The following is a 27,942-nucleotide window of genomic DNA, read 5'->3' as shown; positions in this document are numbered from 1 at the left end:
GTCTGACAGTTATCACTTCAGTTTTCATTCATGAATTCTTCTAGCACCAGCTTTCCCATGAAAGTCGATGGAAGGTTGTGATATAAAATGCAGTTCCTTCTCAGAGAAATCAGCTAGAGCTCTGTCAGTTTGTCAGTGCACTTCACTCATGGAGTTACAGTCAATACAATTCACATCACAAGAAAGACAGGTCCTGAAAGGATCTCAACTTGGTCAAAAGAATAACTTGATGTTAGAATCCAAACACATTCTTCCGAATGGTCTGGCAGGTTGAACTTCAGTTTTCATTGAAGCATTTTCCAGCACCAGCTCTTCCATTGAAATCAAAGGACGGTCATGATATAAATTGCAGTTCCTTCTCAGAGAAAGCAGCTAGATCTCTGTGAGTTTGGCAGTGCATGCCACTCTTGGAGTTACATCCAATACCATTCTCATAACAATCAGGCACTCTGAATTACACTTTTCTGTAGCACATCTCTTTGAGGCCTGTACTGTGAATAGCACTTGGCCCAGAAACTACATTGAGGTTCTGCTGAAAGAGAGGTCCTGGAAAGTCCTCAACTTTGTCATAAGAGGAACTTGATGTTAGAAGCCAAACACACTCTTCAGAATGGTGCGGCAGTTTGCACTTCAGTTTTCATTCAAGCATACTTCCAGCTCCAGCTCCCTCATGCAATTCAATGGAAAGTTATGATATAACATGCAGTTTCTTCTCAGAGAAAGCAGATAGAGCTCTGTCCATTTGGCACTGCAGTCCAATCTTGGAGTGACATGCAATACCACTGATATCACAATCAGTGATATCTCTGCATTGGTGATTTCTGTAGCACATCACTTTGAGGTCCGTACCATGAATAGCACTTTGGCCTAGAAAGTGCATTGAGGATCTGCTGATAGACAGGTCCTTGCAAGTCCTCAACTTTGTGCTAAGAAGGACTTGATGTTAGAATAGAAACACACTCTTCAGAATTGTCCAGCACTTTGCACTTCAGTTTACATTCAGGCATACTTCCAGTGCCAGCTCTCCCATGCAAGTCAATGGAAGGTTATAAAGGGCAGTTCTTTCACAGAGATAGCAGCTAGAGCTCTGTTAGATTGGCAGTACACTCCACCCTTGGTGTGACAAGCAATACCATTCACACAATAATCTTGTTCTCTGCATTTCTGATTTCTGTAGCACATATCTTTGAGGCCTGTAGTATGAATAGCACTTTGGCCTAGAAAGTGCATTGAGGTTCTGTTGAAAGACAGGTCCTGGAAAGTCCTCAACATTGTCCTAAGTAGAACTTGATTTTAGAAGGCAAACACACTCTCCAGAATGGTCTGGCGGTTTGCATTTCAGTTTTCATTCAAGCATTCTTCTAGAGACAGCTCTCCCAGGCAAGTCTATGGAAGGTTATGATATAAAATGCAGTTCCTTATCAGAGAAAGCAGCTAGAGTTCTGTCAGTTTGCAACTGCACTCCACTCTTGCAGTTACATGCGATAAAATTCATATGGCCATCTGGCATTCTGCATTGCTGATTTCTGTAGCACATCATTTTGAGGCCTGTACCTAGAAGAGCTCTTTGGCCTGGAAAGTTCATTGAGGTTCTGCTGAAAGTGAGGTCTTGGAAAGTCCTCACCTTTGCCCTAAGAAGAACTTCATGTTACTTACCTTCTGGAGTAAAGTAGTACCATCCCAAAATACTCCCCTGTGGCAGGACATGTGGTAAGGTGAATGGAATGCAATCTGTTTTTTCCTGTGATTGCTTCTGAGCCACTTTGAAAGCATCCCATTAGCTGGGAGTGGACATCTGGTGGCCCAAAACCCACCTCCACTATGGGAGCAGGGTTGTGCCAGGCAAGAATCCTGGCCCGTGGCACGGAATGTGGTAGGGTACACGGAACGCATTCTCTTTTACCCTGTGAGTGGTTCTGAGCCATGTTCCAAGCAACCAATTATCTGGGAGTGGTGGAACTTTGGCCATGAAACTGCCACCCCTACAAGAGTGGCATTGTGCCATCCTGTAATAGTCCCCCATTGCAGGAGATTAGGTAAAATGGATGGAACTCATTCTCTTTATTGCAGTGAATGGTTCTGAGCCATTTCAAAGGCACCACATTAGACTTGAAGGGCCATCTGGTTTCCTGGATGCCACCTCCACTATGGGAGCTATGTTGTGTAAGGACACAATGCTCAAAGTGGCATTAGCTATATTATGGCAGATCAAACACAATGGTATTTTTCATGTGATTTATTCTTATCCATTTTAGAAGCATTCTATTAGCTGGAGCAGCCATAGAGTGGCTAGGATGCCACCTCCTCTATGGGAGCAGAATTGTGCCATCCCAAAATATTACAGCATGGCAGGAGATGTAGAAAGGGGGATTTAACACATTCTCTTCTTTCTTGTGAGTGGTTCTGAGCCATTTCAGAGGCAACCAATTTGTTGGCAGTGGTCCTACTGTGGACTGGAAGCTGCCTCTAATAATGAAGTGGGGTTGTGCCAGGCCAGAATGCTCCCCTATGGATGGAGATGTGCTATGGCAGATCATACATAATCTCTTTGTTCTGTGATTGTTTCTGAGACATTTCAGAAACATCCCTTTAGCTGGGAACAGCTGTAAAGTGGCCTGGAATCTGCCGCCACTTCTGGAGTGGGGTAGTGCCATAACAAAATTTTTCTCCATGGCAGGAGATGTGGTAAGGTGAATGGAAAACAATCTCTTTTTTCCTGTGATTGGTTCTGAGCTATTTTGAAAGCACCCCATTAACTGGGAGCGGCCGAACCATGGCCCCAAACCACCTCCACTACATGACCAGGATTGTGCCAGGCCAGAATCCTACCCCGTGACAGGAAATGTGGCAAGGTACAGAGAACGCATTCTCTTTTTTCCTGTGAGTGGTTCTGAGCCATTTTCAAAGCAACCAATTAGCTGGGAGTGGTGGAACAGTGGCTAGGAAACTGCAACCCTTATGGGAGTGGCATTGTGCCATCCTGTAATATTCCCCCACTGCAGAAGATGAGGTAAAATGGATGGAACACATTCTCTTTATTCCTGTGAATGGTTCTGAGCCATTTCAAATGCACCCCAATAGATTCAAAGGGCCCTATGATGGCTGGGAAGCCACCTCCATTATTGAAGCTCCATGGTGCCAGGCCCGAATCTTCAATGTGGCAGGAGATGTATTATGGCAGATGTAGTGCAATGGTTTTCTTCGTGTGATTTATTATGGTCCATTTTGGAAGCATCACATTATCTGGGAGGAGCCATAGTTTGGCAAGGATGCCACCTCCTCTATGGGAGCAGAATTGTGCCATACCAAAATATTCCTCCATGGCAGGAGATGAGGTTAGGTGTTTCACATACATTCTCATTTTTATTTTGGGCAGTTCTGAGCCTTTTCAGTGGCATCCAACTTGCTGGGAGAGGCCCTAGAGTGGCCTGAATCCACCTCCACTACTTGAGTGGGGTCGTGTGAGGCCAGAATTGTCCCCCATGGCTGGAGATGTGTTCTGGCAGATTATACATAATCTTTTTTCTGTGACTGTTTCTGAGCCATTTCAGAAGAATCACATTTGCTTGGAAGAGCCATAAAGTGGCCTGGAAGCCGCCTCCACTTCTTGAGTGGAGTAGTGCCATCCCAAAATATTTCCCCATCACAGGAGATGTGGTAAGGTGGATGGAATGCAATCTCTTTTTTCCTGTGATTTGTTCTGAGCCAGTTCACAAGCAGCCCATTAGCTGGGAGTGGCCATACAGTGGCCAGGAATCCACCTCCATTTCTGGAGTGTTGTAGTGCAGTCCCAAAATATTCACCAATGGCAGGAGATGTGGAAAGGGGGATGGAACACAATCTCTTTCTTCCTGTGAATGGTTCTGAGCCATTTCAAAAGTACCTCATTAGATTTGAAGGGCCATTCGGTTGCCTTGAATCCGCCTCTGCTATTGGAGATGCATGGTGCCAGGCCAGAATCCTCAAAGAGTCATTAGCTGTATTATGGCAGATTGAGTGCAATGGCGTTTTTCATGTGATTTTTTCTGATCCATTTTAGAAGCATTCCATAAGCTGGGAGCAGCCATACCTTGGCTAGGATGCTGCCTCCTGTATGGGAGTGGCATTGGGGCATCCCAGAATTTTCCAGCATTTCAGGAGACGTGGAAAGGTGGATATAATGCACTCTCTTCATTCTTGTGAGCAGTTCTGAGCCATTTCAGAGGCATCCAATGTGCTGGGAGAGGCCATAGAGTGGACCGGAAGCTGCCTCCACTATTGGAGTGGGGTTGTCCCAGTCCAGAATCCTCCCCCATGGCTGGAGATGTGTTATGGAAGATCATGCACAATCTCTTTTCTTCTTTGATTGATTCTGAGCCAATTTGGAAGCATCCCATTAGCTGGCACGTGCTGTACTGTGGCCTGGAAGCCACCTCCACATCTGGAGCAGGGGAGTGCCATCCCAAAATATTCCCCTGTGGCAGGAGATGTGGTAAGGTGGATGGAATGCAATCTCTTTTTTCCTGTGATTGGTTTTGAGCCATTTTAGAAGCATCCCAGTAGGTGGGAGCAGACGTACATTGGCCAGGAATCTGCCTCCAATTCTCGAGTAGGGTTGTGCCACCCAAAAATATTCCCCTGTGACAGAAGAGGCGGTAAAAGTGATGGAATGCAATTTCTTTAACCTGTGAGTGGCTTTGAGCTATTTCAGAAGCAACCAATCAGCTGGGAGGGGTGGTACGGTGGCCAGGAAGCCAACACCCCGATGGCAGTGACATTGTGCGATGCTGTCATATCCCCACATGGCAGTAGATGAGGAAAATTGGATGATATGCATTCTCTTTTTTCCTGTGACCGGTTCTGCACCATTTCAAAAGCAACCAATTAGATTTGAAGTGCCGTACGGTGGCCCGGAAGCGGCCTCCACTATGGGAGCTGCATGGTGCCAGGCCAGAATGCTCAATGTGGCAGGAGATGTATTATGGCAGATTGAACGCAATGGCTATTTTCATGTGATTTTTTTCTGATTCAATTGGAAGTATCCCATCAGCTTGGAGCAGCTATACAATGGCTAGCATGGCACTTCTTCCATGGGAGCGGCATTGTGCCATCTCAAAATATTCCACTGTGGCAGGAGATGTGGAAAGGTGGATGGAACACATTCTCTTCTTTCTTGTGAGCAGTTCTGAGCCATTTCAGCAGCTTCCAATTTGCTGGGAATGGCTGTACAGTGGACAGGAAGCTGCCTACACTGCTGGAGTGACGTTGTGCCAGGCCGGAATCCTCCCCCATGGCTGCAGATGTGCTATTGCAGATCATATATAAACTCATTTTTTCTGTGATTCTTTCTGAGCCATTTCAGAAACATCCCATTAGCTGGGAACAGCCATACAGTGGCCTGGAATCCACCTCCACTTCTGGAGTAAGGTAGTGCCATCCCCAAATATTCCCCCATGGTAGGACAAGTGGTAAGGTGTATGGAATGCAATCTGTTTTTTCCTGTGATTACTTCTGAGCCATTTTGAAAACATCCCATTAGCTGGGAGTGGACATCTGGTGGCCCCAAACCCACCTCCACTATGGGAGCAGGGTCGTGCCAGGCAAGAATCCTGGCCCGTGGCAGGGAATGTGGTAAGTTACATAGACCACATTCTGTTTTATCCTTTGAGTGGTCCTGAGCCATGTTCCAAGCAATGAATTAGCTGGGAGTGGTGGAACGTTGGCCAGGAAACCGCCACTCCTCCATGAGTGGCATTGTGTCAACCTGTAATATTCCCCCATTGCAGGAGATGAGGAAAAATGGATGGAATGCATTCTCTTTATTCCAGTGAACGTTTCTGGGCCATTTCAAATGCACCACATTAGACTTGAAGGGCCGTCTGGTTTCCTGGAAGCCGTCTCCACTATGGGAGCTACATTGTGTAAGGCCAGAATGCTCAAAGTGGCAGGAGATGTATTATAGCAGATGTAATGCAATGGCTTTCTTCGTGTGATTTATTATGATCCATTTTGGAAGCATGCCATTATCTGGGAGCAGCCATAGTTTGGCAAGGATGCCGCCTCCTCTATGGGAGCAGAATTGTGCCATACCAAAATATGCCTCCATGGCAGGAGATGAGGTTAGGTGTTTCACATACATTCTCATTTTTATTTTGGGCAGTTCTGAGCCTTTTCAGTGGCATCCAACTTGCTGGGAGAGGCCCTAGAGTGGCCTGAATCCACCTCCACTACTTGAGTGGGGTTGTGTGAGGCCATAATTGTCCCCCATGGCTGGAGATGTGTTCTGGAAGATTATACATAATCTCTTTTTTTCTGTGATTGTTTCTGAGCCATTTCTAAAGAAGCACATTTGCTTGGAAGAGATGATGTTAACATTGATGTTCCTTTCTGAGTGAGGCAGACACAAAACTCCATGCACCTGAGTGCTCGGGGCTGGGCTCCAAGCAAAGTAGTCCAAAACAATACTTACCCTAGCAGTCCGCAATGTTTGCTGTATTTCCAGCCATGAAGTGGGGGCTGGGGGGGGGAGCGGGACAGAGCTCTGACACCTCACAGCCTGCCCCTGTCCAAGCAGGCCCCTTACATACCTACCCTGAGCATGAGGGGAAGCACTGCCCATGAGAGGTCATGGCTGGTGCTGTCGGCCAGGACGAGCACTGGGCTGCCTCTCTTACTTGTGGGTTCCTCCTTAACATTAGCTGGAAACTGTAGGGAACAGGGGAAGGGGACATTACCAGAACCTCTGCAGTGAGTCCTGGTCTCCTGCGAGCCATGGCAGCACATGGCAAATTACAGGAAAGGTAGAAAAATGAGACTGAGAAGAAGCTGAGCTTTGGGTCTGATCAGTGCTGCTCTGGGCAGCAAAGACAAAAGCCTCCAGCTTACCACACCTTTTATTCAGTACCTCATAACAAATGACTTGCAGAGAATTCAGTACATTGGGAGAAACAAATGTAACAAATGACTTGCAGAGAGTTCAGTAGTTCACATTGGGATAAACAAGGTGTAACAAAAGGCTTGCAGAGAGTTTGGTACATCTCAGGTAAACAAGATGTTAACAGTCCAAGAACATCGAGGAACTGAGCAGATGTTTGTTCTCCCAGGATGTTTCTTGTCCTGGAGAATCACAGCATCACTGGATCACTGAAGTCTCAGCTGTGACTGGAGGCCAAACTGGGGTTACTCTGTAGCTGGGCTGTAGGCAAGAGAACTAGGCTAACAAAATGATTTTTCCCTAGAATTATGTAGTATTGCTCCCAACATATTTCCCTTTCTTTTTGTTTTATGTGAAGGGGTTTTATGAAAAGCAAGCACACCCAACAATGGCTTGTCCCTATGTAGTGTGAGGATCTATAGTGTGTTTGACTGGCTTAGCAGTCTATAATAAGCATAATTTTTCTTAGTTGGGGCTGTAAAGGGATTAAAAATCTAACAATTTGTTTTCAAACATGGGGCTTAAAAACTTAAAACTTTTGTTGAACTCAAAGTAGCATTGTCTTTAGTTATACTTTTCTACTGGGTGTTTAAGACCAAGTTACGGTGAGACCTATATTAAATAAAATCAATCTCTTGTTATCTAACAAGGTCAATTAAGTCTCCACAGCCACTGTCTTGGAACCATGCATAGAGCCTCCTAGCTCCTCTGTCAGTGTCAGCCATCAGGATATGTCACGACCTTGCTTGACCATGTTGCTTCCTGAGAAAGCATGGGAGATTTTTTCCTCCAGGTGACATTCCTTTGGCACACTTTTTGTTGGATCTTTACTGTTTTGGTGTTCAGCAACCTCCCTGCTCAGGAGGTTGGGTGACTCACCAAAAATGCAGGATCTCGGAGATGGTTCCCTCATGTCCTGGATCTTTTTGCTATTGTTGTTGACCTTGGAGGGCCAAGGCCAAAATATTGGCTGCCTTCTTATCCCAAATACCTCTTCAGTTTTGGTCTCTAAACTTTGGTTGTTGAACACCCAGAAGAGAAGATCAATAACATTAGCATTGTAAGAGGAGTAGTGAACTCAACTATTATAATTTTACCTGGATATAAACATTTTGGAATAAAAATATAGTTAAACTGTTATTATTGCCAATGATAGTTGTTCTTGTGGTTGAATCCCTGAGGAGCTTTTTATAGGATGTCATCTAAGGAAAATATATCAGCATACAAGTGTGCCTATTATCATAGGTGGCTGGAGCATAAGGGCAAATATCTGAATCAAAAGGTTATTACCATAAACAATGTTAGAAGACCCATACAATTAGAGGGCATGAATACATTTTGTACACCAGAAAAGGAGCAGTAATAAATATCACAGTTACATAAAACCTTATGTTCTTCACTGTGGTTTGGTACCAAAACCATCTTTCTAATAACACTCTCTTTTTTATGACACAGAAATTAAGCTTTTGAAGATGACCAATGTGGACATATTACAATAACATATTCAGAACTTAACCAATGTAAACATTTTACAATCACATATTTAGCACTTAAACATCAATGATAACAAATGTAATCAATTTATAACATATTCAGAATTTAAACTTCAATGATAACCAATGTAATCAATTTATAATAACATATTGAGACAATATTTGTTGTGGTGTGTCTCCCATAAGATTATAAAAATTACTAGGGGGTCCCTTTAGTGAATTAAGACCAGAATAATTATTTTCTGGGTGGCCACTTCTTTATTCACCAAAGGGAGTACCCACAGTCTCTATTTACTTTGACAAACAAAGAATAAGAATATATATATATCTTCTTATTTTACAACTGTTTATTGCAATTTGATTATTGCATGTAGGTGACAATACACATTACTTTTATAAAATAAATCTCGGTGGCACTTTGATCAGTTAGCAACCTGGGAAGGAGGGCATGCCTTTAATTTAATAACATTTATCTGTAAGCCAATTTAACAATAGGTGAATATCTTTAAAAAAAATTTTTTTTCAAAAGTTGAAAAGGAAGAGAAAAAAAAATTGAGCTCAACTGTACAAACAGACAAACAACAGACAACAGACAAACATATAAGACAATTTATAAAATTAGAGTGCACTCAAATATATTTGGCCAAATTGAATTGTAATATCCTTTTTATGATTATTAGATTTATAATTGTATGACTGGTCAAAAACTTTGGAATAGTCAATTAACAGAGATCTCTTGAGATTAGAATCAGAAGGAATGAAAGTGCTTTTATACCTGTAAATATAAAAAGAGCATTTTGAAGTTGTCCCCCACCTTTATATATATATTTTTTTACCATAAATCTATAATTATCATTCCTCTGGGGGCATCATCTCAGTCCTGGACCCTGCCATGGATTTGTTGGTTGTTGCTGGTGAGGTGGGTCCCTGAGGTGCAGCTGGCTCATTGCTTTCAGCCAGGGTGCTATCACTCATTCTGTGAGATCTTGGCGGTTCCACCAGCGTGACCCATGGTCTCATGTTCCAGGGGGGCAGCCACAAGGTTTTCTCATTATCTGTTAGGACACAGGCGAAACTTCTCCCCCATTATTAAGGCAGCGGGGCCATTCCGCTTACCTGTTTGGACATCTTTGCAAGGGACTTGTGGTTTTTGAGTCTTAACCATGCCATCCGTTTGCCAATGGAGCATAGCAGGTGATTGTGTGGAACCTGCTACAGGATTCAAAAAAATTGAGTACAAAAACAGCTAGATCTAAATGAGCTTGTAGAGGCAGCTGATTTCCTTGTGATTGTTTAAGTAATTGATGTTTGAGGGTGGCATGGGCCCTTTCTATTATGGCTTGTCCTTGTGGATTATACAGGATACCAGTACTATGCTTAACATGCCAAATAAGAAAGAATTTTTGGATAAATTTATTAACATATGATGGACCATTGTCAGTTTTAATATTTTTGGGCACTCCCATGGCAGCAAAGGCAGACAAGCAGTGTTGTTGAACATGGTGACCTTTCTCACCAGAGTGACATGTGGCACGTATTATGTGTGAAAATGTATCTATAGAGACATGTACAAATCAAGACTTTCCAAAAGAGGGGACATGTGTCACATCCATCTGCCAAATCATATTGGTGGCTAGGCCTTGAGGGTTAGTTCCCTCAGGGGGAATGGGCCATGGAATCTGCTGGCAACTAGGACAAGCCATAACTATCTGTCGTGCCTGAGCTCGAGATAGCTGAAAATCATGTTGTAATGCCTTGGAGTTTTGATGGAAATAGCTATGTGATTCCTTAGCCTGATCAAAAGCAGCAAGGAATCCTATAAGCTGATCTGCTTGTGCATTGCCATAGGAAAGTGGCCCAGGAAGGTTCGCATGTGATTGAATATGTCCAATATAAAAGGGAGCAGTTCTTTGATGTATGGCCTTTTGTAATCTTAAAAACAGGTTTAATAATTTCGGTTCCAAGGTACAGCAGACCATAGCTCCTTCCAATCTTTGAGTCAAACAAACTGCATAAAAGGAATCACTTAAAATATTGAGAGGTTGGGAGGGAAAGTTTTCAATCACAGATAAAATGGCTAGCAACTCTGACCATTGAGCAGAGAGGCCAGTTGTAGGCAACACATAACTAAAGGAAGAGCTCCAAATTGCTGCTTCGCCCTTAGAGGAGCCAACAGTGAAATAGGTTGAGGCACCTTGCAATGGCTGAAATTGGGTAGTATTGGGGAGAATGAACCCATGTCGTGAAAAAAGCTGAAACAGAGGATCACTAGGGTAATGATTATCTATGTGTCCAATGAAATCTGCAAATGTTACTTGCCAATATAAAGCAGTCTGTAGCGCATCTGCAATTGATCCTTATCAATTGGGATAATGATGAAATGAGGGTCAGCACCAAATAATTGTCAGGTACGATTACATCCCAAGGAAACTATTTTTGCAATTTGTTCTAGATGTAATTGTAGAGATTTCACTAACTGGTTAGATAAAAACAACCATTCCATGGGAAAGGCCTGTTTCTCATACCATTGCCCTATTAAGCCTGTAGGTGAGTGGGGGGTGTTAAGCACAAACAAATAAACTGGATAATTAGAGTTGATACGAAAAACCTGATGGTTATGTATGTTTTGTTCTATTAATTGTAACTCCTTTTGTGCCTCCAGAGTTAATTTTTGAGGGGAATTAAGATCAGAATCTCCCTGTAATATTTTGTACAAATTCTGCAATTGAAAAGTTGCTATTCCTATCTTAGGCCTAATCCAATTAATATCACCTAATAATTATTGAAAATCATTTAATGTTTTTAATTTGTCTGTCCTAAATTGTATCTTTTGTGGATTAACCGATCGTTCTGATAACAAGGTACCCAGGTAAATATAAGGCTCAGATAGTTGAACTTTTTCAGGTGCTATGCACAATCCAAAATGCACTAAATCCTTCTTTGCAACAGCAAAGGCCTGTAAAAGTAGCTGTTGTGTATTTGCAGAGATTAGTATGTCATCCATATAATGTGTTAAATATACAGTAGGGAATAATTTATGAGTAGCTTGAAGAGCCTGTGCTACAAAAAGCTGACACAATGTGGGGCTGTTAGCCATTCCTTGAGGCAACACAGTCCACTGAAAGCATTTCACTGGTTCTTTAAAATTCGTGCTAGGTACCGAAAAGGCAAATCGAGGTCGGTCACTTGGCCACAAAGGAACGTTAAAGAAGCAGTCTTTTAAATCTATAATTGTAAATGGCCACTTCTGGGGGATTGCCACTGGGTTCAGTAAGCCAGGTTGCAGTGCCCCCATTGGAATGAAGCTTGCATTAACTGTACCTAAGTCCTGAAGCAAACGCCATTTGCCTGACCTTTTAGGAAGGTCACAGATGGTTCTAAATGCCCCTTGTTAACTTGCTCTAATATGAGTTGTTGTAAAATGGTTAGTTTCTCCTGAGGTAGGGGCCATTGATAAACCCAAATGGGATCATTTGATTTCCATTGTAAAGGCAAGGCTGCCTTGGGTGGAGAAACTTCTTAAATAGCCCCAACTAAAAATTTTGATCATATCCAATTCCAAAGCGATTATTTTTTTGTTTCTGTTCTATAGGCTGTGTTGTTCCCTGAAGTTGCTTGCCCAATCCTTTTCCTGGTTCATATCCCATTTTAGACATCATCTGTTGGCCTGGTGAAGTTTCCGGGGGCAAAGTAGTCACTACAATTCTCCATTCTTCCAACAAATCTCTGCCCCATAAGTTTACAGGTATGGGAGCTATGTAAGGACAAATATATCCCAATTGACCATCAGGCCCTTCATAAGGCAGAGGAATGGAGCTTTGTAAAACTTGTTGGGAGGCGCCAAGGCCTACCAGAGATGTTTTAGTTGGTTTTTTCCCCCAAGATGATGGCCAAAAACATGTGCCGATCACAGACACATCAGTGCCTGTGTCTATCAATCCTGTAAAGAATTTGCCATTCAATTTAATTTTGCACATGGGGCAGTTTTTGGAAATCTCTTGGGTGAAATAAATCTCTTCTTGAGGAATTTCTGGCTGAGGATCCTCTTGGGGATTTTTAAGGCTAACATTATTTAATTGTGGTTTAGGCAAGAGCAACAATTGTGCAATATAATCTCCTTGTTCTATTACCCAAGGTCCTGTGGAGCTAACAGGAACACACAATTCCGAGGTACAATCAGAATCAACAATAGCTGGAATAACAGTAATGCCTTTCAAAGTTAGAGAGAATTTTCCAAGTATCAAGCCAATGGTTCGGGGGGGTGGGGGGGTCCATGAATTCCTGTGGGGACAGATACCGGAATCTCACCTCCCAGCAGGTGAACTCTCTGAGCAGCAGAAAGATCTATTCCTGAGCTTCCCAGTGTTCCCCTGAGGAGGGAAGAAATGTCCCTCCGGACACCCATGTTGTCTGATTTTGTACTTGTGCACGGGTCTGAACTGGGTACCGTTGACTCAGGGGGACTGGGTCCCCTGGCCCTGATCCCCTATTGTTTCCCGAGCCTGGGGAAGGGCTCGATTTCTGTTTCCCAGCAGCAGTGCACCATCCCTATCATATTTGGAGAGGCAATCTCTAGCCCAGTGAATGCCTTTTCGGCATCGAGGACAAAGGCCAGGCGGTACCTTGTTTTCTCTGGATGCTTGACTCAGTAGCCCTGGGTCAGCTTGTAAAGCCACTTTTATTTTGCAGTTTTTTCTGAGATGCCCCATTTCTCCACAATTAAAACATTTTAAATCACTGTGTGTACTGCGTAAATGTTGGGAGATGGCTTGAGCCATCAGAGCCGAATTGTATAAAGGAGACCCAATATTCTGGCATGCCTTAATATATGCTCCAAGATCTTTAGAGGAGCGAACAGGATTTATTGCCTGTTTGCAATCCATATTAGCATTTTCATGGGCTAGCTGTAAGATCAGGATGTCTGCTGCCTGGGAATTAGAAATCTGTCTCCTAACAGTTTGTTGTAATCTTGTTACAAATTCTGTGTAAGGCTCCACAGGCCCTTGCATGATTTGAGTAAAAGATTTTGTCAGCGCACCCTCAACTGGCACAGAAACCCAAGCCCTCCACAGGAGGTCCTCTAGCTGGTGGAAGAGTAATGCTGGGCAACAGGCCTGCCTGCTTAAATCCAAAAAGTCACCTGTGCCCATTAACATGTTGATAGTAACTTCTCTCGACTGAGCATCTCCCTGAGCATGTTTATGAGCCTGTTCCCTGATTAAAGAATGAAGTTCCACCTCAAAGTGGAGATACTGAGCAGGGGATAGGCACGTTTTCGCAAGGTGAAAAACATCATGAGGAACCAGAGAATAAGTCTGAAGTACATTGTCCAACAAACCTACCGTATAGGGGCTTTGGACACCATTAGTTAGCACGCTCTGCCTGAGGTCCTTTAGGATGTTAAAATCAAATGAGGCATGAACATACATGTCCACCTCTGAGTTGTCAGGATCAGACAAAACTGAGACAGGAAAGCACAAAGAGTCTCCCACTGCCTTGCCTGATGTCACAGCCTTTTGCAAGGCACGGCAATAGGGAGTGGCCCCAGAAGAGGGCTTTGCAAGAGGGGCAGCTAGACCTCTGTGAGATGGCTGAGGGGCTAGAGAGTTAGCGTCTTCCTCAGCACACTGTGGCAGTGGAGCAGAAGCCACAGTGAGATGAAAGCAAAGTGGAGAAGAAGCTGAACAAGTGGAAACCTGGACAGAAGGGTTGGTAAGGGGAGGGGTAGCTGAGGTTTCCTGAACTGACTGAGAGAATTTGAGAGCAGAGTGGACTAAGGCCCAAGTGGGGAGCGTTCAGGGGGAGAGATGATCACCCCTTCGCTGAGCCTCATGGAGAACGGTACCTACACGTTCCCATGCTATTAAGTTAGTTGTCCCTTCCTGGGGAAAAGATGGGACATACATTTGCATGTCTTTTAACAAATCTATCACAGCACCCTTAGGTACTGGGTACATAGCTTGCTTTAACAGCGACTTAAGTAATTTGGCAAAGTTACGCTGTTCTATTGACAGAGACTGACCCATAGTTATAACTCAGCAAAGATAGAAAATTACCCCCAGCTGAACACACTTACCACCAGTGTCCCTTGTCCTAGTCTGGAAATCGTCCTGGGAGATCCATGTGCTGTCTCTTTTACTCCAAGTTTGTCTCACAGGCCAGTTCATCCCTGGATCCGATTCACATCCATGTTGGGCACCAAATGTAGGGAACAGGGGAAGGGGATGTTACCAGAACCTCTGCAGTGAGTCCTGGTCTCCTGCGAGCCATGGCAGCACATGGCAAATTACAGGAAAGGTAGAAAAATGAGACTGAGAAGAAGCTGAGCTTTGGGTCTGATCAGTGCTGCTCTGGGGAGCAAAGACAAAAGCCTCCAGCTTACCACACCTTTTATTCAGTACCTCATAACAAATGACTTGCAGAGAATTCAGTACATTGGGAGAAACAAATGTAACAAATGACTTGCAGAGAGTTCAGTAGTTCACATTGGGATAAACAAGGTGTAACAAAAGGCTTGCAGAGAGTTTGGTACATCTCAGGTAAACAAGATGTTAACAGTCCAAGAACAATGAGGAACTGAGCAGATGTTTGTTCTCCCAGGATGTTTCTTGTCCTGGAGAATCACAGCATCACTGGATCACTGAAGTCTCAGCTGTGACTGGAGGCCAAACTGGGGTTACTCTGTAGCTGGGCTGTAGGCAAGAGAACTAGACTAACCAAATGATTTTTTCCTAGAATTTTAAAATAATGTACATCCTTGTTCTCTGTTTATGATGGCACTTCTCATTGTGCTCATATTTCCTGGATACCTACCCTACCCATGTCTAAAAAGATCAAGCCTTTTATGTTATACTTGATTGCCTCAAGTTGGCGAGGGTCCTTGTGGAGGTTATCAGTTCTCTTTATTTTTAAATATATCTAGGAGGCTTCCAAAAACTGAGAGATACAGGAATCAAACTGTCCTGGCCTTGAATTTAAAGAAGTCAGGTTCATAGTAACACTACACTCATCGGTAGGATGGCGTCCAAAAGACATTTGCTCAGTTACATACACCTTTTATATTCCAAACAAAGGATTATAAAGACGATATAAATTGTGTTTATCACTTTTCCACTCATTCTCTAAGAGCAACAGGGGCCCTTAGATCAGGAGCTATGATCTCTTCCATAACAGTCTCTTACTTCTACAACAAATGGGCCCCTAAACATCCAGTTGTCTCTGTAAAACCTATGTAAATAATAAATAAAAAATTACATGTCAAATGAAAAAAATTAAAACTTAATGGGCCAGATAGATATGGCCCCCAAGGTACTAATCAAGGGCAGGGTATGTTTGGTTCCTGGAGCTCATGGCTCGCCTGGCTATTACTACTCTTGGGACCCCTCAGTATTATCTGTGTAATTCTCTGTTTTGGACTGTGCCTGGTTTGCTGTTTCAAAATTTCTTGCAGGAACCATTGAGGGTATTCACCAGCCAGACAGTCACAGAGTTCATCATGGCAGGGTACCAGCCAGTATGGCAAAAGGAAGAGGTCCCCACTTGCCACCGGCCTCATGAGATCCAGGGCTAGCCCCGATCTTCACCCCTGGTCAGCAGGAAGCAGGTCCAGAAGAGACCTTCGCCCAACTATCATACAACAAAAGCCTGGAATGATAGGTCTCCCACCACCTCAGCAGCTATTATGTATCGTAGCTGTCCTCTTCCTATGGTGCCTTGCCCCCTCCCCTGTGTGATGTCATGCCAAGATGGTTGCTCCCACCAAAGAATAAACAATTCTTCCCAGCATGCCCCTGTTCCCAGCTAGAAAGTAACCTAATACTCCTTTTCCGCCTTGCGGCCAGGTGGGTGTGGACACCAGCGAGCCCGGAGCTGGGGCTAGTTTAGTGCATGGTGATAGGTATGGGTCTAGTTTGAATCTTTGGCGGGTTGAAATCCAGTTATTCCAGCACCAATTATTAAATAGGCTATCTTTCAGGGAGGAGGATTTTAGTGAAACTCAAACAAGCTTAGATCACATGACAGCACCCACCACACCACATGTCCTAGGAGTCGAGGTCAGGGTCCCCATGACAAGGAGGCACTAGGGATCATGGAACATCTTAGAAAAGAGCCTACAGTCCCAAGAGCTGACAGAGGAAAAGAGGCAGATTGTAGATGTCCAGAGGAAATTGCCAGCACCCTCTTACCACTTAGCTTGGCCACCCGGATCCAGTGTTCCAGTTACCTTTTAGTTCTGGTCTCCAAACTTTAGTTGTTGAACATCCAGAAGGTCAATACCATTAGCATCATAACAAGAATAATGAACTTAACTGTTATAGTTTTACCAGAACAGCAAGCATTTTGGAATTTAAAATATAGAGAGCTGTTACTGTTTTCAGTTTTGGTTGTTTTTTAGTAGTTGAATTCCTGTAGAATATTAACAGAAAAAGAGCCACAAATAATATTTTAACATGACAATTATGATGACTTTACCTTTGTAACACATTTAAATGTCCATCTTGATATAAAATAGCCATTGGTAAACGTACTCATTTTTTAAAAACACCAAAAGTTTTTACCTAAATTATTATCTTTAAAAAACAAACAAACAAATAAATAAATAAATAATTTTTTGATAGGATACCATCTAAAGAAAATAGCCCATATATGTATCTGTTATCATAAATAGCTAGAGTGTATGGAAAGGCAAATACCTGAACCGAAAAGAGCTTATTATCATAAACAAATATTAGAAAACTTGTACAGTCAGAAAGTACAAATACATTTAGTACACTAGAAAAAATAAAACCTTGTTATTGTTGTTTTTTACAGGATATTTAGTCCTTTGAAAATGACCAGAGTAAGCAAAGAATAATAACGTATTCAGAATTTATCCCTTTGATGACAATTGATATAAACAGTATAATAATATATTTAAATAATATTTATTCCTGTAAGTCTTTTATAAGGCTATGAAAAGTATCAGGTCAGTCTGTTGTAAGACAAAAACTGTTGAGGTACCCCTAGTGAACAAAGACTGGAAAATATTTCCATGCGGCTGTTCCTTTGTTCACCAAGGGGAGCATGCCTTGAACTTAATAACCTTTATCTATAAAAAAAACAGCTATATGATTGGACAAAAAACAAAGATATGAGAGAGTTTCTAAAACTAGGGTGCACCCAAATATACTTAGCCCAAAGGAATTATAATCTCTTTATAATTTTAGGTTTATAATTATAAATAAGATTATTTAAAACTTTTTGTAAGAAAATTAACAGAGATGTCTTCTGGAATTAAAATCAAAAGGAATGAAACCTCTATACCCGTAAACATTTATAACAAACTTGAAACCAACAAGTAAACATATATACTTCTTTTATAAAACACTTCCACACACCTTCTTTATGTAACTAGGGCATTTGATTTTGTCCTGCTAACATGACATATAACATTTTTATATCAAAGCTAGGAATAATTCTGCATCTGTCTCCTGATAATCAGTGTGAAGTGGAAGCCCATGTTAGCATTAGACTAGTGGGACAAAGTCAGCCGAGGCTAGGACCATCACAGGGGTCTTGGGGTGGGGTGAGCTTTCCTCTACACCGAGGCACAGAGGGCCACACAAGACACGACGCTGTCTCAGAGAGGCAGGGTGGAAGAAAAGCCCGGGCCTCTGACTCTGCTGCTCACTCGTCTCTCCCCAGCGCCACCTCTCCCAGTTTGGAAACCTGGTCCGAATGGCACCATCCACCGGACATTCCCCAAATCAAGATCAAAAGGGCCGGCTTGCAAGTGAACTCACCTGGAGCAGACATGGAGCCTCCCTTGTGCCTTCCCCTTGCTCAGGTGGAATATCTAGAGCCCCACGAGGCCGAAACAGATGGTGAGGGTCACAGCAGTCCAGAAGGCTTTCAGGGATTTGGGTTGGGCATTGGAATCCCCCAAATGGCCAGGATGTCTTTTCTATGCTCTGCAGGGAACTGGCAAGTGCCTAACACTGCTGAGCTTTCCTCCTCCTAGCTCTGGCTCCATGTCCAGAACACCATGGGCCTGCTCTGCAGCCAGAGCCAGCACCAGAGAAAGAGCCTCCTCTGGAGGCAGGAGAGAAGCAGAAGCCAGCTCCACAGCACTCCTGCCTCTCTGCTGATGCTGACAAGGACAGGTCCTTGCAGAAGGTGCTCTTCGCCTTCTCTCCCAAGCTGCTGGCAGATCAGCTGACCTTGATGGATGTGGTGAGCAGCTGAGCTCTCTGGGGTGGGGTGGGGCAGGGGACACCCATCCTTCATGCACTGATCTCCTCAGTCCTGACATTCCAGTTTACCAGATCAAAGTTCCTTCTTCTACCAACTGCATCACCTATACTTGTCCCTCAGCCCCAAGCCACTCCTGTCCTTGGGTGGAGGTTGACAGTAGAGGCAGGGCACTCCCATGCCCGCTGCACACAGTGACTGTGATGTCAACTGCGATTGAACAATTGGGAAACAGGGCGGGGAGTCAGACCAACTGGCCGAGGAGGGTGTGCCCTGAGGTGCAGGCAGGAGCATGTGTCACCTTGCCATCATCCCAGGAGACCTGGCCAGCCTTATCACTTTGTAGGCATTTGAGATTCATGGGTTCTACAGCAGACACCCACATAGAGCCCCCAGTCCTAGCTGTCCCAGGAAATGTGCCACTGACCTGGGCAAAGGAGCAGAGGGCAGGTGAGGTTGGAAAGAAGACAATACCTCAGAATGAGCGGGACTCAGATGTCTGCTCATGCTGGAGGTCTGGGAGGATGGGCATGGGGACAATACCACTGATTTTCACATCAGTGCTAGGTCCTAGGTCATAAGTTGGACATCACTAGTGGGCAGTGGAGGAAAACCGGCTATTTGCAGAAGTCTCTGTCCATATCTGCAGCTTCCTGATGTCCAGCTCAGGCCACGGCCACCTGCCTGTGGATGGCTGAAGCCATCAACTATCTGGGGTGGCTTCTGCCCGTGGGATGCTGTCTTCCTCCACAGGAGCTGTTCAAGAATGTGGTGCCCTGGGACTGCCTGGGCTCCATCTGGACCCGGAGAAACAAAAAGGGCAAAGAACCTCTGGCGCCCACCATTTGGGCCACTATCACATATTTTAATCACGTGGCCAACTGCACGATCACCTCCTGCTTTTGGGGGTCCCAGCACGAGGGCTGGAGACAGAGCCAGGGTGGTGGAACACTGGATCCGGGTGGCCAAGCTAAGTGGTAAGAGGGTGCTGGCAATTTCCTCTGGACATCTACAATCTGCCTCTTTTCCTCTGTCAGCTCTTGGGACTGTAGGCTCTTTTCTAAGATGTTCCATGATCCCTAGTGCCTCCTTGTCATGGGGACCCTGACCTCGACTCCTAGGTCATGTGGTGTGGTGAGTGCTGTCATGTGATCTAAGCTTGTTTGAGTTTCACTAAAATCCTCCTCCCTGAAAGATAGCCTATTTAATAATTGGTGCTGGAATAACTGGATTTCAACCCGCCAAAGATTCAAACTAGACCCATACCTATCACCATGCACTAAACTAGCCCCAGCTCCGGGCTCGCTGGTGTCCACACCTGCGTGGCCGCGAGGCGGAAAAGGACACCTCCGCAGGTGGGACCCGGTGCTTCTTGGGGCCTGGCCAGGCCCGGCTGGAACCACCCGCACAGCCTCGCACCTAGCACCTCAGTGGCCAAGGTCACCATGCGGGCTCGCTGCGTGCTCTGCCCTTCAGCACCCAGGGGAGCAAGGACCTTCCGGGGTGCAGAAGCCCCGCAGAGGCGGCCCCCCTACAGGCCTCCTCCCGGACCAGGACAGTGGGGACACTGCCACACAGAGGACCCTGTGGAAGCCAGGAGAGTGGCTCAGAGCACGGGCCAACAGGAAGGGAGGAAGCCGGGACCAGCGCGGCGCAGAATTCACTCTCCCTGTGAGCTCAGCGCAGCCACCGGGGTCCCTGAGAGGCCTTTGGGACAAGGAAGGAAGCACCTGTCGCAGGACGCGGAAGGCCCCGGGCCACAGGAAGGCAGAGCGCCAGGGCTGCGAACAGCTCACTTGAGACCCCCCTGTGCCACTGCAGAGCCCAGCTCAGGTGCCCAGCAGAGCCCTCAGGGCAAGGATCCCAGCGGGGCGTCACTCTGGCCCCAGGAACAAACCATCAGATAACCGGGAAAGGGCAGGGTCCTCCTATGCAGAGGAGTAAGGAGTGCTTGTTGGAGATGCTCTGCCCTCTGGGGAGCCTAGGTCGCCACCCTCGCTCTGAGCTGGGCCAGGCCAGCATTCTCTCAGTTTTCCTGGAAGCTAAACCTCTTCCAAACAAAAGTTAATCAAGAAATTTAAAGACCTAAATTTAACAAGCAAAATTTAACAAGCAAAAGACCTAAATTTAACAAGTGTGATATCTAAGGTTACTATGGAAAAACCAGAGACCAGATGCATCACTTCTAGCTGCAAGAGAAAAGGAAAAGTCAGGTGTGGTGGTGCTTCCCAGCAATCTCAGATCTCAGACACTGAGCAAGACCTACACACTCTCTTTCTCTCTCTCTCTGTCTCTCTCTCTCTTTCTGAAAAAGAAAGTGAGGTGAATTACTTCTGAAGAAATAACGAAAAGCTTCAAGCCTACTTCAAGGAAGCAAGACAGAGAGGAAGACAGAATAAGGTGGTAGAAATAAGCACGAATATACGAACATATTCTCTTTATGCTACGCATCCTCATACAATACTGGCAGAGCTGGGGACCCTGGCAACCTCAGCGCGTGATCTCAGCACAGGGCTCTGCTGCCCTCCGGTGGCTGCTCGGTGTCACTGCACGCCCCACCTGCTCTGGCCCCAGGAGGAGAGAGCTCCAGCTTGGGAAGCTGACCTGCAGGGATGCGCGCCCATCCTCCTGCCCCCAAGGTCTCCCTCCCATCCCTCTCCCTTGGGGACAATTTAGAGCTACCTGTCCGCAGAGCCTCATGCACTCACAAGCCACCTCTGGGAGGTGATGGCCTCATGGGCGTGGTACACCTGGGTTGTCAGGAGGTGGGATCTGGGCTGAGAGAAATCACCTGGTTCAGGGCCTGGAAGCCTTCATCTCACTGCCTGTGCTCCCTGGACTCTGCTTTCTGTCTGCCAGGCCCCTCTGCCATGCCGTGCTGCCTTCGAGCTGCTGACTAGGGACTGAAACCTCTACCAAGTGCGAGCTGAGATAAAGCTCTCCTCGCTTAACTTGTGTGTGTCCGGTATCGTGTCTCGGTGACCAAGTCACTCCCCTCGAGGTCCTGCCCTTGACACCTGCATGGCACGTGAGTGACACCTCTCGGGGGCAGGTCCAACCTTGGCTCTTGGGGAGGTTCTGGAGATGCGGTGGGGCAGCCCCCGGTGAGTCCTGGATGGGTCTAGGCCCCTGCCCCAGGTGTGTGGTCCAAAACAGTACGGTGTGTGGGTGCAGGAGTGGCTCTGCCTGTGTCTGATGCTCTCCACAAGGCCCCGGCAGCTTCCTGGCCAGACCTGTGCCCACCTCAGCCTGAGGGTGTGGGCCCACCTGAGCCACACTAGAGCTCCTGACCTGGCAAGACCCGTGGGGTCCTGATCCTTCCACAAGCTCTAGAAAGGCTCGATCGGTCTCTGGGAGGGCCTGACTCCCCTGCTGCTCAGCCACCACACAGCGCCCAGTCATGTCCTGTCCTCCTGGGATTTCTTCCATAGCTAGCAAGTGTGGTCCATTGTGACCTCACTGGTGTGTAGGGCTGTCTTAGTCTGCAAGCTGCAGTCCTTCTGCCCCAAGACCTCTGCTGCTTTGCTGATCTCAAGACACTGACAATATTGCTTGCTGTCTGCTCAGGGCCTGGTCGTCTCCATGGCAAAGTCTTTGGCCATTCATACCCATGTCCATCCATTGCCTCAGCCTTTCTCTTCAGCCATAGCAAGTGTCCTAGCAGAGGTTCTTCAGCCTTAGTCAGTCCACTTTAGCTTGCTCCTTTTCTTCCTCGTAGGCACAACAGGCATTGGGCTCTCCCATCCCAACAGCAGCATATGCATCCTTTTCAACTGGAATAAATTTTGAAGTGATTTTTTTAATAGCGTCTCCCATAATTCATTCTTCTCTTATGGCCAAATTTGGGACCCATATCACTTAACCATATTTCAGGCTAAAAGTAAGAAATAAATTTGAAAGCCTTAAGTAAAAAAAGCTGGTTTGTTTGTTCAATTCTGACATCTGACTTCAGGAAGGATTAAAAAACTTCCAGCATTCACTGTGTTGTTCTCCTTCCTCAGACCTGGCTCCACTTCTGGGTTCTTAAGCATACCTTCTCTTATCTATTCCAGGCTTCCCTCGGGCCATAGCAGCTCTCAGATGATTTCCCAAGATGAGAATTCTCACATTTCCATCATTTCGTATAACATTCTTCACATTTGTTCTGATTGGCCTTTTGTAAATGATTTATTCATAACCAACCTGTATAACCATGGAAATGACTGTTCTTATTTGATTAAATCCGAAAAAATCCACTCCTGAAAGTACAGATTGGAGGTCTTGGGTTGAAGGTGGAGGTGTTTTCCCAAAAGAAGCTGGGATGTTCCTACAACTGTGTGTGACAAAAAGTGTCTATTACAGGGTTCCAACTGTCCCTGGGCATAAGCGTACACATCCCATCCTCTTCCTCAGACATTACGTTGCCTAAATCCTCACCCAACACAGTCCCAGCTTCCATTCTTTGTTGCATTTCTAATTCAAACATTTAGGTGTGAAACACATGTCACGTACACACATCCTTGACATCCACACCTGATTCGGTCTGAGATCACCTAAGCTGAAATAACCCTGATAGCCACACTATTCTTGATTATCACTATTCACTGCTTCTGGGAAATTCATAGCTACTGCTGATGCAGGTACAAATGACCAAAAGAGAAATGAGGACAGATACACAGTTCAGAAACCTATCTGTGCACTCATTCCACAGTTATAAATACTTCAAGGACCAAACTACTACTGCAAACAGAACAGGACATTGGAGCAAAACGTGAAAATAAAGACTCATCATCAGTACTAACTCCCATTCTGTCCATCATAATGTGCATTACTGAAAAGAAAATTGTCTTCAATAAATTGTAAGGATTTGTGCTCTAAATATTTCATAGATTTCTTATAACACTTCTAGATCACTTATCAGAAATTGCATCCTTTTATGGAAACTACACGTTATGGATTCTATCTGGATGGCCCCCTCAAGCCCCTTGCACCCAGAGGTGAGGGCTTCCAGAGGGTGACTGGGTGATGGGGGTGCTACGCCAGGCTTGGTGTCAGGATGTGGGCCTGGTTGGAAGAGGTGGGTCAGCGCGGGTGTGACCTGGGAGGGTGTATCTTGCTTCCTGGCCCACACTTTACCATGTGCCTCCTGGCCTCCACCAGGCAAGCAGCATTTCTATCAATGTGCACCTCTGACATGCCATCCTGCCATCCTGGAACTAGCTAACTATGAACTGAAATGTGAGCTGAAACAAACCTCTCTTCCCTTAATGTGTAGTGCTGAGTATTGTGTTCAGGGACAAGAAAGTGGGTGATACAGATGTTGGTACAAGAAGTCTGGTCACTGCAGTGACTGTACCTCACCAGGTGGTTCAGAGGCCTGTGGAAGTGGTCCACAGCAGTTTGGAAAGGTTTGGAGATGCCAGCTGGAAAAGCAGCCCTAGAATGCTCTAATCTGAGCTTGACAGAAGATTCTGGTCCGAGCTCAGAAGACCAGAGTGCAGATAGATTGCAGATGAGAAAGGCCAGACTTAGGAGGTTTCAGTTGAGAAGAAGGATGCCAGTGGCAGTTGGATCCAGGCCATGTGTGTTGTGCTCCAGCAGAAAATATGACTATATTGTGTTCATGTCCTGAGATTTGTGTGAGACTGATACGAAGGGTGGAAGAATCATTCATCTGATGGAGAAAATATCAAGGTAGCCTAAATATCAGGCTGTAGCATGGATGCTGCTTGCTACTTCGAACCAGGTTTGTGCTGAAAATGAGGAGCAAAAGCCCATTTGAAAACATTTCAGTTCCACCCCCTGCCCCCAAAGAAAGGCCTAGAAAAATGGAGCAATGCACAGCCTGGTGGATCAAAGATTAGCACTAAGAAGAATCCAAGTACTTTACAATAGGACAATGGAAAAGATGCCCTGAAGACATATAAGGAACCCACAAGGCCCAACCTTTCCAAGGCTCACAGTTGCAAAAGGGAAAGACTTTGTTTTGAGAGGAGAGCCCCAGGGCACCCTGCTTGAGAAGGGCCACCACGGTGGGTTCCCTGGGATTCATTCAGTTCATGGTGCTCAGCCATCCAGGCCCATGGATGCTTCTGCAGCCATGATGCACAAAGGCCTAAGGACTGCTTGGAGCCAGTGGTAGAACTTTGTTTCATCTACAGGGTGCTGTTTTCACAGGTATGCAGAACGCAAGAGTTGAGTCAGGAAGGCTTCCACCCAAATTTCAAAAGAAGGCCTGGCAGGCCAGGTTGGGTGTCCCTGAGAGGGCAGTGCATGCAGCTGTGAGAGTTAAGCCAAAGGTGCCCTGGAGAACCCAGGATGAGGGTGCAGTCAGGAACATAGAACACCTGTGGAAAGCCACGCACCCAAACATGTAACCCTCATCTAATCAGGAAGGAAACATCAGGAAAACTTAGATTGAGGGACATTCTATAAGATATCAGCTCAGTCATCCTCAAAACTGTCAGCTCATACAAAATGAAAAAAAGGAAAAATTGTGAAAACATCAGTCAAGAGGTGTCTGAGGGATGCAACAATGAAATGCAATGTGGCAGCCCGGACGGGACTGCAGATTGTTGTGGAGAGCAAGTGGTGAAGGTGGATCTTAGTAATTATACATCAATATTTGCTCACTCCTTGTACAGGATGTACTAGACTAATGGATGACATTAATAACAGGAAATGGAAGAACTGGGTGGCCATCCTAATTGTATATAAATCTAAACCTCGTAATATATATAAGCTGTACTATGAGTTGTTGTTTTGGCATTTTTGGTTTTTCTTACATTTGGTACCAGGGATTGAACTCAGGACCTTGTGCTGGTGAGGCAGGCATGGTGCCACTGAGCTACATCCCTGGCCCTTCAAGCTCTGTTATGTACATGTGGCCAACTGCACGATCACCTCCTGTTTGGGGGTTCCAGCACGAGGGCTGGAGACAGGGCCAGGGTGATGGAGCACTGGAACCAAGTGGCCAAGCTAAGTAGTAAGAGGGTGCTGTCAATTTCCTCTGGATGTCTACAACTGCCTCTTTTCCTCCATCAGCTCTTGGGACTCTAGGCTTTTTTCTAAGATGTTGCATGATCCCTAGTGATACCGTGCCATGGGGACCATGGTTACCAGGCCACTGTATGGCTGCTCTCAGCTAATGGGATGCTTCTGAAATGGCTCAGAATTGCTCACAGGAAAAGAGAAATGCTTCCCATCCACCTCACCACATCTGCTGCCGGGGGGAGTATTCTGGCCTGGGAGCACACTGCTCCCAAATAGGAGTCGGTTTCCAGGCCACTGTACAGTCACTCCCAGCTAATGGGATGCCACCAAAATGGCTCAGAATCACTCACAGGCAAAAAGAGAATGGATTCCATCCACCTTACTGCATCTCTTTCCAAGGGAGAATATTTTGGGATGTCACCTTGCCACTCTCGAATTGGAGGCTGCTTGCTGGCAACTGTACAGCCACTCGAAGCTAATGGGATGATTTGAAATGGTTCAGGATCTCTCACAGGAAAAAAGAGATTAAATTTGATCTGTGATACCACATCTCCCGCCACAGGGGAGGTTCCTGGCTTGGCACTACACTGCTCCTGTAAAGTAAGTGCCTTTCGGTTTGACACAAGCCCGGTCTCAGCTAACAGGAAGCGTCCAAATTGATTCAGAACCTCTCAAAGTAAAAAAGAAATTGCATTTTATCTATCTTCCCACATCTCCTGGCCAGGGGGAATATTGTGGGATGGTATCATGCTGCTACCTTAGTGGAGGCTGTTTCTGGGCCACATTACAGACACTCCCACTTAATGGGGTGCTTCTGAAATGGATCAGAACCAATCACAGGAAAAAAGAGAATGTGTTCCTTCCACGTTTCCACATCTCCTGCCATGGGGGAATATTTTGGGATGGCACAATGAGACTCTCCATGTGGAGGCATCTTCCTGGCCAACATTCTACCACTCCCAGCTAATCGGTTGCTTCTGAAATGGCTCAGAACTGCTCACAGGAAAAAAGAGAATGTGTTCAATCTACCTTACCAAATTTCCGGTAATGGGGGAGGATTCTGGCATGGCTCCATGCTGCTCCCAAATTGAAGGCAGACACCTGGCCACGGTACCGAAGGTCACAGCTAACAGGATGCTTCTGAAATGGCTCAGAACAGCTCACAGGAAAAAAGAGAATGCGTTCCACCCACCTTACAACATCTCCTGCCACGGGGGAATATTTGGGGATGGCCAAATTGCGCTACTGCCGTGTAGGCATCTTCCTGGCCAACATCTGCCACTCCCATCTAATAGGTTGCTTCCAAAATGGCTCAGAACCACTCACAGGAAAAGTCAGAATGTGTTCCATCTATGTTACCAAATTTCTTGCAAAGGGGGAGGATTCTGACATGGCACCATGCTGCTCCCAGAGTGGAGGCAGACTCTGGGCCACCCTACTGATGATCACAGTTTAAGGGATGCTCCTGTAAAGGCTCAGAAACACTCACAGAAAAAAAGAGAAATCTTTTGACCTGCTATACCACACCTCCTGGTACGGCAGAGTATTCTGGTCTGGCAATACCACGCTCCAGTAGTCAAGGCAGCTTGCTGTCCACAGTATGTCCGATGCCAGCTAAAGGGATGCTTCCAGAATGACTCAGAACAGCTCATGATGAAAAGCAGAATGCATTTGATCTACTTTACAACATCTCCTGCCACCGTGGAGGATTATGGCATGGCCCCACTACACTACCAAAGTGGAGGTGGCTTCCTGGCCACCATATGGTCACTCCCAGAAATGGGATGCTTCCGAAATGGCTCAGAACTGCTCACAGGAAAGAAAAAGAATGTGTTCCATCCACCTTATCACATCTGCCACGGGAGAGGATTCTAGCATGACACCATGCCACTCCCAAAGTGGAGGGAGCTCAACACCCCTCTGTCACAAATAGATCAACTAGACAAAAAATAAGCAATGAAATACTAGAACTCAATCGAACTCTTGAACAAATGAACTGTTCAGTTCAGTTACTGCCCAGAAGTAAGTAATGTTTTAAATTTCGAATGTAGGGGCCAGGGGTTAGCGCAATGGTGCCTCACCTGCCTGGCAAGTGCAAGGTCCTGAGTTCAATTCTTGGTACCAAAAAAGAAAAAAAATCAATGGTAAAAAATGTCAAAGGTTCTCAGAAAGAATAAAAAAATTAAAAAGGAAAAATTATATAAGGCTTTGGTTGAGTGTCACAGGGTAGAGAACTCACAAGACTCTCACTGTGCATGTGTGTGTAATAGTGTGTAATATTTTTAAGGGGAAACCAATAATTATCAAGTCACGTATGAAAGCCTCAATTAATGA

General features: G+C 45.4%; 1 long non-coding RNA gene across 2 annotated transcripts; it reads right to left on the bottom strand.

The window, feature by feature from the left end:
* Positions 1–2,102: 2,102 nt before the first annotated feature.
* On the bottom strand, positions 2,103–18,847 carry LOC147829999 (uncharacterized). 2 transcript variants are annotated; one of them, XR_015443006.1, is made up of 3 exons: positions 18,189–18,847; positions 16,631–16,812; positions 2,103–15,633 (listed from the first exon to the last, which is right to left on the bottom strand). It is a non-coding gene; the product is annotated as an uncharacterized LOC147829999 (long non-coding RNA). The 2 variants fall into 2 exon arrangements; XR_015443005.1 differs by having other exon boundaries at positions 2,103–15,098.
* Between the last annotated feature and the right edge of the window lie 9,095 nt (positions 18,848–27,942).

Source organism: Heterocephalus glaber, unplaced genomic scaffold (genome assembly GCF_053883595.1).
Source record: "Heterocephalus glaber isolate CG9 unplaced genomic scaffold, H.glaber_assembly_v1.0 deba00000331, whole genome shotgun sequence".
NCBI lineage: Eukaryota > Metazoa > Chordata > Mammalia > Rodentia > Bathyergidae > Heterocephalus > Heterocephalus glaber.
Note: the sequence above shows the minus strand (reverse complement) of the source record. Positions and strands in the feature narration are given on the sequence as shown.